Source organism: Pectinophora gossypiella, chromosome 5 (assembly GCF_024362695.1).
Source record: "Pectinophora gossypiella chromosome 5, ilPecGoss1.1, whole genome shotgun sequence".
Taxonomy (NCBI): Eukaryota; Metazoa; Arthropoda; class Insecta; order Lepidoptera; family Gelechiidae; genus Pectinophora; species Pectinophora gossypiella.
Window position 1 is genome coordinate 8380551 of NC_065408.1, and position 13474 is coordinate 8394024.

Here is a 13474-nt window from a genome sequence, read left to right on the forward strand (position 1 = left end):
ATGAAATTATTATTATTATTATAAATTGTATCCGAAATTTGAAAGAAAAAATGTTACAGCGACTCAAGTGAACGGTGTCGTGGTAGATTGCAAGCCAGTTGCTAAGTATAATAAATCTCTGCATATATGTCGCAGTCGGATTGAAAAACCCACCATTACGTCTAGCTGTTTTCAAAAATAGGCCTAACAATTACCTTTACAATAATTGGGTAGTTTCCGAGGTCAAAGATAAATTATGAAATTCTGATTACTAAATAAAGACAGATCTAAAGATAACAAAAAAGTTGTCTCTTTTCTATTTAACTTATTTATGTACTTAATAAAGAAAAAAGTAATAATAAGTGCGATGTTTATCACATTTTGCCATGACGTCACAAGTTGCTTTTTCATACAAATTCCATAGTAATTTCGTGTTTTGACGTTTAGTAAAAAGTAACTGGCTTGACTAGTTGACTACCCTATTATACGACGATTTGTTATCCGACTACAACATATACATTACAGAAGCTAACAAAGCGTTTAAAGTACCAGGCAGCCATAGGTCTTACGCTGGTAGCCGTGTAATCGCGACACTTCCGCACACATTAAGTCATCGCGCCGCCGCCGGGAAGCCGGCACTATGCTATCGCCACATCGTCACATTTGCATCAAATTGCATTACCCGTCCCGGCGTTCATGCACACACCGCCACATTGGATTTTATAAACCTAGTTTATGACGTAAGTACAATTTTTATGACCACTACTTCATACTGTATACTTTGTGAGCGTCCTCGAGTATCTGAGTCGATAGTTGCGTATCAAATTATTAACGTAACAATTAATGGGTGTGGGTACCTACTTACTTTCCTTATTTCCATTTCTTCTTCTATCGTGTGGGTTGTGTGGTGGATTTAATTTCCAGTTAACCTACTGGGACTCAAATTTCCAGACACAATATTTAAATGAGGTTTAGATTTTAAAAGAACGTTGGGCCTTGCTTGAAATAGGGTCCCATATAATAGGAGGCAAGCCTATTGCCATTAATGCCCGGTTAATGGCAATGGTGGTGTATATACTATACACCTCTGCTTATCACTTGGGAGATACAGACGTGATGCTATGTTATTTTGTTGACGATTGCTCCGCTGAACACCCAAAGTGTGCTCCTGGTGGTAGAACGGGTAAATTCTAATGCTCTGTTGTGCCCCTTTAGTGGTACAGAAGGGAAACTTTTGAGTTACCTGTCGTGCTCCTTTTAAGTTATGAACACATTGGAGGGACTACTAAAATGAAATAAGTACTTGAAATATTTGTTTTAAATGTATAATGTTAAGTATTTAAAGAATAAAGAACATTTTATTGAACCAAAACTTTCTTCCTTCTAAGTTAAAAAAAATATATATTTTGCTACTTATAATGTCTTTAATTTATTATTGTTATAAAAAAATTATTTGTATTTTTTATTAATTTCAGTGACTAATAAATGGCTCATTTCTATCATCCCCTTTTTGAAAATATTTTTAATGTATTTTATATCCATGTTTCAATAAAAGAAGGAAATACTTATAGCAATTGATAATTAACAATTATATTAATATCACTGACATTGACTGATGATAACAAAGACTATGCAAATTAGTAGTTCTATCTAAGTAGATTTTATTGTAGAGATACTATAACTTATTTGAAGTACTCTTCAGAGTCAAGTGCAAATAAAATAGTCATCATGTGTTCCATCCTTTGTAGGGGTAAAGTGGAACCATAAATATAACGACATAAGATGTGCTCCACCAAACCACCAAAGGAGCACTACGGATCATACAAAATTTACTCGTTCTACCACCAGGAGCACACTTTGGGTGTTCAGCGAAGCAGTCGTCATTTTGTTATAAAATAGGGTACACCCATAACATAACTAGTACTAGTATGCTGTTAGACTGGATTTTGACGAGCACTATACGCCAGTGCACTGTTTATAACTAACGAACGTGTAATAAACGTAGTCGAGGCCGCTACAGCCAGCGTAATTGATAGCCATAAACATTCGAATTACAAAACTTACCACGTTATGTACAACCCACGCTGAAATTACATGGAACAACGGTAAAAGAACTTTAAAAATAGTTGTTTGGTAGAAATTGGGAGAAAGGCAACAAATTATGCTACTGATACTATATTAACTAATCGGTGCATCGGATATAAGTTGTCTAAAGGCATAAAATAGTTAATGCTATCTGAGACAAATCTATAATAAGTCTTGTTAAAAAAATAAAAAGATTTCTTTGGAGTTGGACCTGACCATAACTTTAAAGTATTAAGAAGGCAATTAGAGGCGATGCGTTGATTACCTATGACCATACCGTCTTGATAGACGGTATGGTCAGACGCTGATGCGTCTGCAAGTTGTCGTAGCATTGCTTGTGGCTCTACCCAACCCGTGAGAGTTTACAGGCGTGTATACATGTATATATTTATCATATACATACACTGAAACACCATTCCAATTAATAATTATCAACTGGTGTAGGTTTCATAAAGCTCTTCATAATTATTCAAGGGCTTTTACAATTTCAACGAGCATTTACGTATATACAAACCGTTATTATACAATATCAACCAATACTAGTTATGTATTCGCTCGAATTGAAATCCAATAACTATCAATCAATACAGTGTTTCAATCCGTAAACATTATTCGTACATGAATTAACAAACTGAAAATTAATTTAACGCTCGAATAAATTCTGAAATCAAAATGAGAGATGTTTATTTATATTTGAGTTTATTCGAATTTCCGATTCGAAATTAAGTTTTGTTCTGGGAACTATAAAATATATTGTGTATGTGACCTAATTCTATCCTGGAGTCTGCAGGATAATACTAGAATGGCAAACGTAACGGCAGGTTGGAACCCTCTAGGCAGTACTAGATTTAAATATTTTATACGCAGACATTACCGCAGGCCGACAGACGAACGTTTTCAATTTCTATAAGATGGTACACGATCGTAAAACGTACGAGTGCCTATTGGTATAGTCGGTGACATAAAAGAGGCTAATAAAATAAAAAGATATACGCCATACGTATGTTATCTTCACGCTATGGCTTGTAAAGTTTGAAGAAAAGTAATAAAGTAGATAATAATCTCTTGATTTGGATATTTTACTGACTGCCGATTCTTACAGGGTTAGACCTATTTTAGACACAGACAATTTTGTATTACAGTAAATTGAGTATAAAAAAAATTAAGGATATAAAAGTGACGTCATTGCATTACAATAATAAGATGGCTGAACACCAGATTGTCCGAAAGTAAAATGATTTGTGCTTCGGAATGCACGTTAAGCCGTTGGTCCCGGTTACTACTTGTAATTTGATGTAAGTATGTAGTCGTTAAGTGAGTCACGTCAAGGGCCTTTGGCGGCTCAATAGTAACCCTGACACCAGGTTTGATGAGGTTGGTACTCCACCTCACAGACTCGCCCGTTGTGGGCGATAGACGAAGAATAATAAGTTATTCTTATTTGAGGCTCAGTTCTCCTAAGAAGTGGAGTGGTACAGGTATCATTATTTATGTCCTGGTTGCGAAATAGAATAGGGCTATTCTCTGCACGTGACTAGCAGGGGAGATATACTGAGGTCGCAAAACATAGGTCGATCGATAAATGGATTTGACAAGAAGAAATGGTTGCTGTATAAGTTGACAAAAAGACGAAGAGTAATAGTCTATTATTATTAATAGTCGATTTTCTTCAACGAAACCTTCTTTTTTTCCATTATTTCATTCCAGGTAAAAATTGTGACCATAATTTGTTTTTTGGTTTGAAACTGGCGTATCCATTGCGAGATTCCGTTAACAAAAACCACATCCGAATGTAGTTTATCAAAAAGGCGCTTACATGGTTCACTATAAGTTAACGATAATCATTATAGAAGCTCTGGGAGCTCGGAGGCGCAGCGGTAAACGCGCTCGGTCTGCGATTGTTGAAGTTAAGCAACTTTCGCAAAGGCCGGTCATAGGATGGGTGACCACAAAAAAAGTTTTCATCTCGAGCTCCTCCGTGCTTCGGAAGGCACGTTAAGCCGTTGGTCCCGTCTGCATTAGCATGATGCGTGATGGTTTAAGGCCCGGTCTCCCTATCCATCCATAGGGAAGGCCCGTGCCCCAGAAGTGGGGACGTTAATGGGCTGATGATGATGATGAATCCTTATAGAAGATCACTTCTAACGTGATTAATGTAGCGAAGAGAATGGACTTGTCACTGTAGATTGACTAGTAAATGTTCATATCTATTTTTAGCCGAATATTGTCAAAAGTAGCGGGAGATTTTTTATCTGACGACTTTCGGCTTTCTGAACGAAGCAGCTTATTGGCGTAAGTTTATGGAAAAATATGTTTTAGGAATATACTGGGTGTTAGTGACATCGTAACGAATACCGAGGGGGTTGATTCATACCATGATTCTGAGTTAAAATCAAGTGGAATTTTCCGTCGCAAAATTCATGATTTTTTTTTAGTTTTTTTAAATTATTTTCAATTCTATACTTTTGCGATAGAAAATTCCACTTGATATTAACTCAGAATAATTAGATGGACCATCCCTCTCAGTATTCGTTACGATGACACTTACACCCCGTACAAGTACATACGGTAGCCATATAAGTAGGTATGGGTGTTAGTGACACCGTAACGAATACTGAGGGGGATGGTTCAGACCATGATTCTGAGTTGATATCAAGTGGAATTTCGTGTCAAAAAATTCATAAAAATTTTTCTTTTCTTTTTAATTATTTTCCAATACATACTTTTGCGACGGAAATTTCTACTTGATATCAACTCAGAATCATGGTCTGAACCACCCCTCAAAGTTTTCGTTACGATGTCACTAACACCCTGTATAATCAACAAAATTCACAAAATTTATTAACATTTTACAATTCACAATTTTATTATAATACTTAATACAATTTGTCACATAATCAGAAACATACGTAACTTCGTCACGTCCAACTAGGCGTTTAAGTGTTCTGAATCTGACCTGGTCCAAACGAACCCATTACACTAGCGGCATTGCCCCGTTGCACAGCCACTGACAGGCGTTGGACCAGGTAAGACGCAGACCTAGGGTCACCCCCTCTGACTTTGAGTCTCCGGCCGATCTCCCTGATCAAATATATAATTATAATAGAAAAAAAAATACCTTTCCTTCCTCTAACATGATGGATCATTATTGTGTGCGATGGATTGCTCACCCGTCAACCAAATCCATCTTAGGACTTCACATCAAGAGTAGTGTTAAATAATTTTATCCGGAGGCCCCGGGTTCGAATCCCGGTGGGGACATGTCACAAAATCACTTTTTGATCCCTAGTTTGGTTGGGACATTACAAGCAGATCACTTGATTGTCCGAAAGTAAGATGATCCGTGCTTCGGAAGGCACGTTAAGCCGTTGGTCCCGGTTACTACTTACTGATGTAAGTATGTAGTCGCTACATGAGTCATTTCAAGGGCCTTTGGCGGCTCAATAATAACCCTGACACCAGGGTTGTTGAGGTCGGTATTCCACTTCATAACCCATACGATAAGAAGAATTATTTTGTAATCTGTTTGAAACTAATTTGATTATGAACTTGTGGCTCTGCCGACTCCATTAGGGGTTACAGGCGTGAGTTTATGTATCTACTTAAGTAGTTATAAATGTATGTGTGTATAAATCAGAAACAGACTACGATAGAAATGTTGAAAACTCACTCAAGACTAGCTCGAATGCTGGGCAAAACTGTGGCTAGTTCCATCGATAAGTAAGATAGATTACACTGAAGTAGCCGAACATCCGATCTCGAAACGTATGCGGGTTAATCGCACCTTCCTCGAGTGCATTAGATCCGAGCCGGATACATTCTAAGCCCGCTCTTTAGCTTTATTGGGTGACTATTTCGTTAGGATCCAATTTACATTAACAGTTATGGACGTCCCACCCACTATTGACTATAGCAATCCCCTTCTTCATTCTGAGAAAGGTAAGAATATGTTGGAGCGTACTAACTCAATCTTTCTACGCTACTTTGCGTTGAATCTTATGCAGTTATTAATAATAATAATAATATTGGCTTCGGACCCACGCACGCCTTCCAAAAGTCCGGGACTCCGTAGGCCCGAGATATGGAAACGACATACAAATAATAATAATGTTTATTGGCAACAAACAAAATACAAATATTAAACTATTAAATAATAAAATTATGGCATTCCGGGTAAAGAAAGTGGCAAACTTTTTCTATTATCAGTTGTTTGCGTGTAGTTTACATGCAGTTTTAAACGAAAACTACAAACAAGTTTTAAATATAAAAATCAAATATAGAATTAATTTAAAAGTAGTGCTTTCGAAGTTAAATCGTAAATACAACTTTAGAGAGCAGTGAATGTAATACGTGTGCAGACTACGCTAATGCTACGGGAGCTACGATTCACCTACGGGTTGCTACGGCGTAGCAGGTGATCACGACTGATAAAATCGACGACGGTAGGAGAAACGAGGGTAACGCTTATCTCTCGAATTTACGCGTATGTACCTGATCGCTTACATTAAGGATTCATGCTTTAAGAATTACGCACCCATTAGAGATTAGTTTTAGTTGGAGCAGGCAGAGAGTCAGAACAACTTCTGTTAATTTTAATATTCTATTTTCAGTACAAATGAAATGAAATGTAGGTAATAAAATAAGGTAGGTATATCGATGGAAGTGATGCTTATAGCACTCAGCACATTTAGTCATGTTGTGACATACAATAATAATTACATAAGGTACTGACAAATAATTACATACTTATCTATATAAAAAAAAACCTATTTATAAACTGAAAAACTCATTTAAGTTATAAAACTGCTTTTCCTTTAACCAGTTTTTGAGTTGGGATCGAAACTTTAGATGGGGTAGCTCCTTAATATGGGACGGAATGACGTTATATGTTCTCACACACATAGAATGTCAAATTTTTTTATAATAAACTGTAGATCTAGGAGTAAAATAGTACAACTAAGAAATGCCTTTCTAAGCAAAAACAGCAACATCTACTGTCGTTAGTCAATTAGTGACTATAAATACATTTTTATGTAAATACTTTAACATGTTTCTCTTTGTGTCCCTGCCGGTACATGTTTAAGTGCGTTGATCTATTATCAAATTCTAATAAAGTACATTTTTCTGCCACAATTTTCAAAGTAATAACGCAACTTTTCTCACTACAGAATACTCGAGTTTGATAATACAGGGATTCTTCACGAGCAACGATTGCCCGTCGCAGCATAGTTGAGGGAAAATTTTAATATTGAAATAAGTTACGTAGCTACATGCGAGCGCTGAAAACTCATATTGAATCGAATGTTGGCCTCACGCTTGCTTACACGACAGAATTTATTCTCGATTTATTACGGTCACCACAATTTATGAACAAAGACTAGTGAAGGGTTCACAATGCGAAGCTATGTAGAACATTTCGATGTATTGTTTATCACATCCTTTACGTATTATTTCATCCCTTCACCGTGGCAATCGAATCGCGGACAAAATTATGGCATAACCCAGTGATATTTATAACTTTAGTCCTATTCAATGTTTGTACTTGCAATGTTATTAAGTTAACCACATCTTAGGTATACATTTAAGCCAATACCATAGCTAATTAGGAATTTACAATCAACATAAATCATGCAAAGTGATCGTTAATCTTGTGAAGTGAGGCGGAGATTGGATAACAAAGTTAAGCCAGGTGAATGTTATTACTTCTTACTCCTAACTTTTCACACGGAAGCGGTAACTTGCGAGTGTTTGGGAATCCAAACAACGCCATGACTCAGTTATGCAGACGGTGAAGCCTTATTGAGACCTCAAACAGTTCTGACGGTTTTTTTTATTACGAATAGTTTCGCGTTAGACCACAATCTCACCAGGTCTGTGAAGCTGTGGACTAAGGTTTTGAAGATACGAAGATAGTCATAACAGAGACAGACTGCGGCAGGTCATCCCATTCCTTTGACGGTTGAATATGTGAATGGGATTTGAATTTTATGAACTAGTTTCATTTATGATTTGTGTATGGCTTTATGGCGGGTGCAGGGTGATTTGGCTGGCACTGACATCAGCTGCGGCGACGGCGTGTCGCCGCCTCGCCTCGCCGATATCCTCTTACACATCAAATATAACCCCACTTAGTCTCAAACTATACCTACGTGGAGAATGCCTCGTAATGCTGTAGATAGATTGCCAGTCTAATCTTATACACGTGCTGGGAATTTTGGTGTTTATATATAATTTTAATAGATATTGTTATAATTAAAACCTATAAGGGGGTTCTTACCGCGTTTAAAAAAAAATAAAAACAAAAATATCCAAATCAAAAATAAAAATATTGGGAGTCTCATATCCATGATTGAAATTGTGAAATAATAGATATTGTTTTCTAAGAGATTATCCGGGCGGTAATCTATTACGTGATGATGCCTTTTTTTTTTGATTTATTGTAGATTTGCCGCAGATGGCATTAACTACTTGGCCGGACAAATGGGGAGCGCTGAAGGCTCTCACCCGGTACAACGTTTAAAACAACAGGCCTGAGGGTGCCCAGTTGGGCGCGAACCTCGGCTCAAGGCGTCGTCTGAGAGGAAAAATATTTGAAAGAATTAATCGACCCTAGTGGGTCGATAGCGATAAGCGCTGAATGAGGGAAATCGTCGACCACGCCGGCGGGGTCGGTATCGGGGTCCTGAAGTGTTTGGTGTCGCGAGCTGATTGGCTGCCTGTATGGCGTGATGATGCCACCAACAAGATACTTACGTATGCTACGTGCAAAGGGTAATAAAACTAAAAGGTACTTAATAAGTATTAAACATTACTTTTTTCATAAGTACCTATTCCGTAAGCGAAATGGTTTGACCATACACCAATATTAAGTATTATTTATTTTTTACGTGACTTGTCGTTAATTTGCCTCGGACAGTATTTTTGATCGGAATACATAAATTTGCTACAAAGAGATAAATAGTTAACATTGCGTGGGTGAGCCGGCACGTGACCATACAAAGCTTTAAATAACTCAGATCGCAGGATTGAGATTCATGATGGCAGCCCAATTTAGCCTCAGATAACTCTTCTATTTTCCCAAATATCCGATATTGCGTGACGACTTCTAGTCACGAGTCACTCTCGATACATTTTGTGGTTTATTGACGTGCACACGCCGACTTTGCTCATTGTGTTCGATAAAACAAAATGTATCAATATATAACCTGGCCGCATGTCCGTGAATATTCTGGATGTTTGGGGTACCCTTCAATTACATGGGTACCACACTAATGTTGTTTTCACGGCCGCGGTCTACATACCTACACTATGATAATTGAGACAGTTTACCTACGTTTTATGAAAGTACTAAGTATATTAATGATAAATCTCAGGTAAAGCTGAGATAACATAGTGATGTATGTATACAGGCTATGTTGTAGGTATTTTTGTCCAGAATAAAGTTGTTACAAAGCACTTTCCCAGAGAAAGTTTCCTATCTCTGTTGAAGCACACTCGCGAAATATTTTATAAGCTGTGGATAAACTATACGTAAACATATAAGACATCGTTATGTGCAAATGCAACTTCTTTAAGTAAATATGATTCCATCCCTACAATCCAGTACAACCTGAATATTTTATAATTTTTATTATGTTGCAACAGTAACAGATTTGATATTTAATAGTTTATTACCATACACACAACATATAAATATAGTAGAATATAAACTTATGAACCCTAACTAGTATATCTTAGTCTTACTGAGAGATATTGGATTGACGGACTAAGATCGGCATTGACGCGATTGAGTTGAATGGAGCTTGCGTAGCGTTGTCTACGCAATTCGTAGCAAGCCGGCTACGTACGATTGCAAGCGTGTAAGTTTCCACATTGGTGTCAAGTTGCTCCTTATCGACCCCTAGATCACAGCGTCCTTAGACGACAGTGCGAGATGCGAAGGACCGCTCACCTGAGCAGCGGCAGACGCGTCCCGTCTCTCCGCCCACTTGTGGCGGCCGCGGCGGTGGCGAGTTCAGTACGTCGCTCACGGAACGTCCGCATATCTTGCACTCTCATGCCGTACCATCATAAAGCACCACAACACGAGTGAGCGCGACACGCGAGACGCATACTAGGAGGCGGCGGCGCGCGGCGGAGGCGCGACGGTGATGGAGCGGCGCCGCGCGGCACTACTGACGGCTCGGCGCTCGGCGCTCAGAGACGGGCGCGGCGCGGGCGGCGCCACGCACGCGCGACCCGCGCCCCGTCACCCCCGCCCCGCGCGCCCCTACTCCCATCTCGCTACTACCTACTTAGATATTATCAATAAAATTATTGTACGACATCAACTCGTCCGATATCCGCAGCCAGCTGTCAAATGTTTCATTTATCGACCATGAAATTGAGTGACTACCACGCCTGCAATTTTATCTTGTCCTAAAATGATCCTATTGATAGGTTTCAGTGGATTGATATTGAGGACGATAAATAATGGCATTTTAAATTGCGTATTATTAAGTGTAACTGCGTTGATATTTAAATGTAATCTGCGGTGAGTGACGTTTAATTAGCAGACGCAGCGTGTGTGTTGTGCGGTCGGCGGAGTCACGGTATTGACGCAGGTGGGGGCTACACTTTTTCGGCAGCATCAGTGGTTCTTCATAAATCATTGCGAGTCGAGAGCCGCGCCGGATGAACGGAGATCTTTCCAAAATTAATTCTGAATTAAGAAAGGAAATCATAAGTCACCGTGTTTTGGTACAAGCTGAAATACGAGTACTTACTGAGTAAAATATTTTATGTAGCAAAGTCTTCGGTTATATTTCGTTACCTACGTTTACGGCCGAAATTTCTTGGCTCCAAAAGTCTGATATTTTTAAAATATTACTTACCTGTAAAAAGCAATGCATGTATTTTATAGTTTTTTTTATTAAGTACTTATTTCAAATATTGTTTTCACCTCAATCATTTATTCGTAGGCCTCAATACACTAAAGGCAAACTTTAGATGGCGTTTGGCGAAAAGCTAATAATACCTGAGACGGTATTGGTAGGTACCAAAGTAACTAAGCGGGTTGTTTTGTTTTGAATTTAAACCAGTTCTGCATGTACGTAATTTATGCAAATTAGCTTCGGAGTTATAAATCAAATGAGTGGGTTTCGAACTAATTGTTACACGACCTCACTCTTACCTTACCTAATTGCGGTGATAAAAGGTCGTATTATTTATTGCGGGCTCAGAGGCTAAGTTGTCGACCCCTGCGATTGAATGTATAAATGCGTGACGATTAGCGGCTGGCAGCAGTCCAGCGCCGGCGAGCGAGACGCAGCCTCCCCTACTCCCAACTAGAGGATACGACACAAATAATAGAATGCAATACTTCGCTAAGCAAAGCTCATTTTTCATTTGCGAACGTTTATAGCGTCTTGGTCTTGGAGATTATTCGCTGACACAATTTCCTTATTTCAGAATTGGAATTGTAGAGAACAAAATTCGTAAATTGCAGTGGATTTGGCTGCACTTAAAAGTTCGCCTATTAATGCTATAGTTTTAAAAACATGGAGTGGTTAGTTTTATGTTTGTTCGAATTTAGATCGTAATGTGGCGAACATAAAACATTTCGAATAAGCGCGTGCTAGGGCATTTCCCGAATGCTTCTTTGGAATTCTTGAAGACTTATAACAATTCGTGTTGTACCTGGGATTCGTTTCCATACAAGACTGGCCAAGTATATCGATCTGGTTGAATGTTATTTAGAGCTCCTTTGTTAGCCCCCAGGCCATAAAGATAACGTTTGAAATGGTAAATCGCACGTAATGCTCAAGAATACTACGGCATTGGATAAGGAAGCATCATGCGGCCTTGCCGTGGCCACCCTTTGCTGGCCACTGCCTGCCGCGATTACATCTATTGCTATTGCTTCCTCGCCACCCTACCAGTCACCCACGCGCTGTTAAGATAAAGAAGACGGACGATTCGCATCGGTCTCTATAAACTTAACAGTTGCTTCTATATTATTATTTTACCAAGTCCTCAATAATTATTTGCTTTTTTAAATTCGCTTTTAATATCTATGGTTAGATCGTTATTCATTTATTATCGATCATATGCACTGCTTGCTTCTCAACTCGACTGAGAGTAAATAAAACATAGATCTACTACTTAATGTGGTAAAAGTCGATTAAGTGGTTGTGTTCTCTTCAACATTATACCTAGACTATCTAAGTAAATGGGCTCAATTGGTCTGGTAGCGTGTTACCAATCGGTTCGTCGTCATATTTATCTTAATAATTAAAATTACCAAGTTTTCTCCAATCATGTGTGTTGTGAGTTCAATCATCAACCCTGGCCCTGTTCACCAAGTGAATGCGCCTACAAATTTAATCTTCTGCCCATTCCTATAGTAAGGACGTCAATAATATCTGATTGGGGAAGTACACTATTGTGTCTTCCATCAACGATGTTGCGAAAGAGGTTTAATAGCATGAATAAAATCACCCATATCATTTTATTATAAAACTCGGAACACTTTTTTAGTGTTATTCAGTTGTGGGTACATCCCTGTGCAAGTTGCTGTAGCGACGACGTTCAAAGCTGTCCACTGCGGCAATAATCATCCATCTTACTACTGTTCTATTTTAACCAGTTCCATTGCACGTTTAACGATTACAGTCTTACACAATTCTTTATCGCTGTACATTGCACCTATACTAATTGTATGCACGTATCGATTTCGTATATCGGCGCGAACGCGGAAACCAGTGAAATAGCATGGGTATTATCATGATTGGCAAACTTCTGATCTAGGCCATCTAGGTGGTAAATGTAAAATCGATCGTTAGAAAGGTAAGCCTCTTTGCACAGCTTTAACGAGTTTACTTTACCTACTTTTTGCTTAAATAGGTCGTCTGAGACGGGCGAGACATCAGCTCAAATTGGGCAGTGCCACACTGGCCTGTCAGCTGCGCTATTCTTGTTAATTAGATTCTACTTTTTAGTAGGTTTGTACCTTAAGTTTTTGATGTAGAACAACTATGTCAAAGTTGTAAAACGTTCGTTATACAAAATAAAAATAAAACTAGGTCTTTTTTGTACAGATCTGAAAAGAATAGGAGACAACACAACCTGTGCAGGTGAAATTGGTTTGACTTTCGTTTTTGTCTGACAGCTGTGTTTGCGTATTTGTCTAAGTATTCTACCATTTCTACCTATATCATTACTCATGCCTACACTATTTATAGATTTGAAGACAAAATGAATAATTTTGTCTGGGTTTCGTATTACATTTCGAAATACGATGATTGCCGATTAACTTTATCTAAATTTATTTTAGAAGCATTGTACATTACCTACCTATCTAACAACTACATTAACCTCGTTCTAACGCCTTCCTCGCTTCTTGTCTATCACTTTAGCCTTAAGTAATTTG

At 38.3% G+C, this 13474-nt stretch overlaps 1 long non-coding RNA gene across 1 annotated transcript; it reads left to right on the plus strand.

Moving 5' to 3' along the window:
• Nucleotides 1–1117: 1117 nt before the first annotated feature.
• LOC126366816 (uncharacterized) lies at nt 1118–1870 on the plus strand. Its single transcript, XR_007566395.1, has 2 exons — nt 1118–1399; nt 1607–1870. It is a non-coding gene; the product is annotated as an uncharacterized LOC126366816 (long non-coding RNA).
• Nucleotides 1871–13474: the final 11604 nt, after the last annotated feature.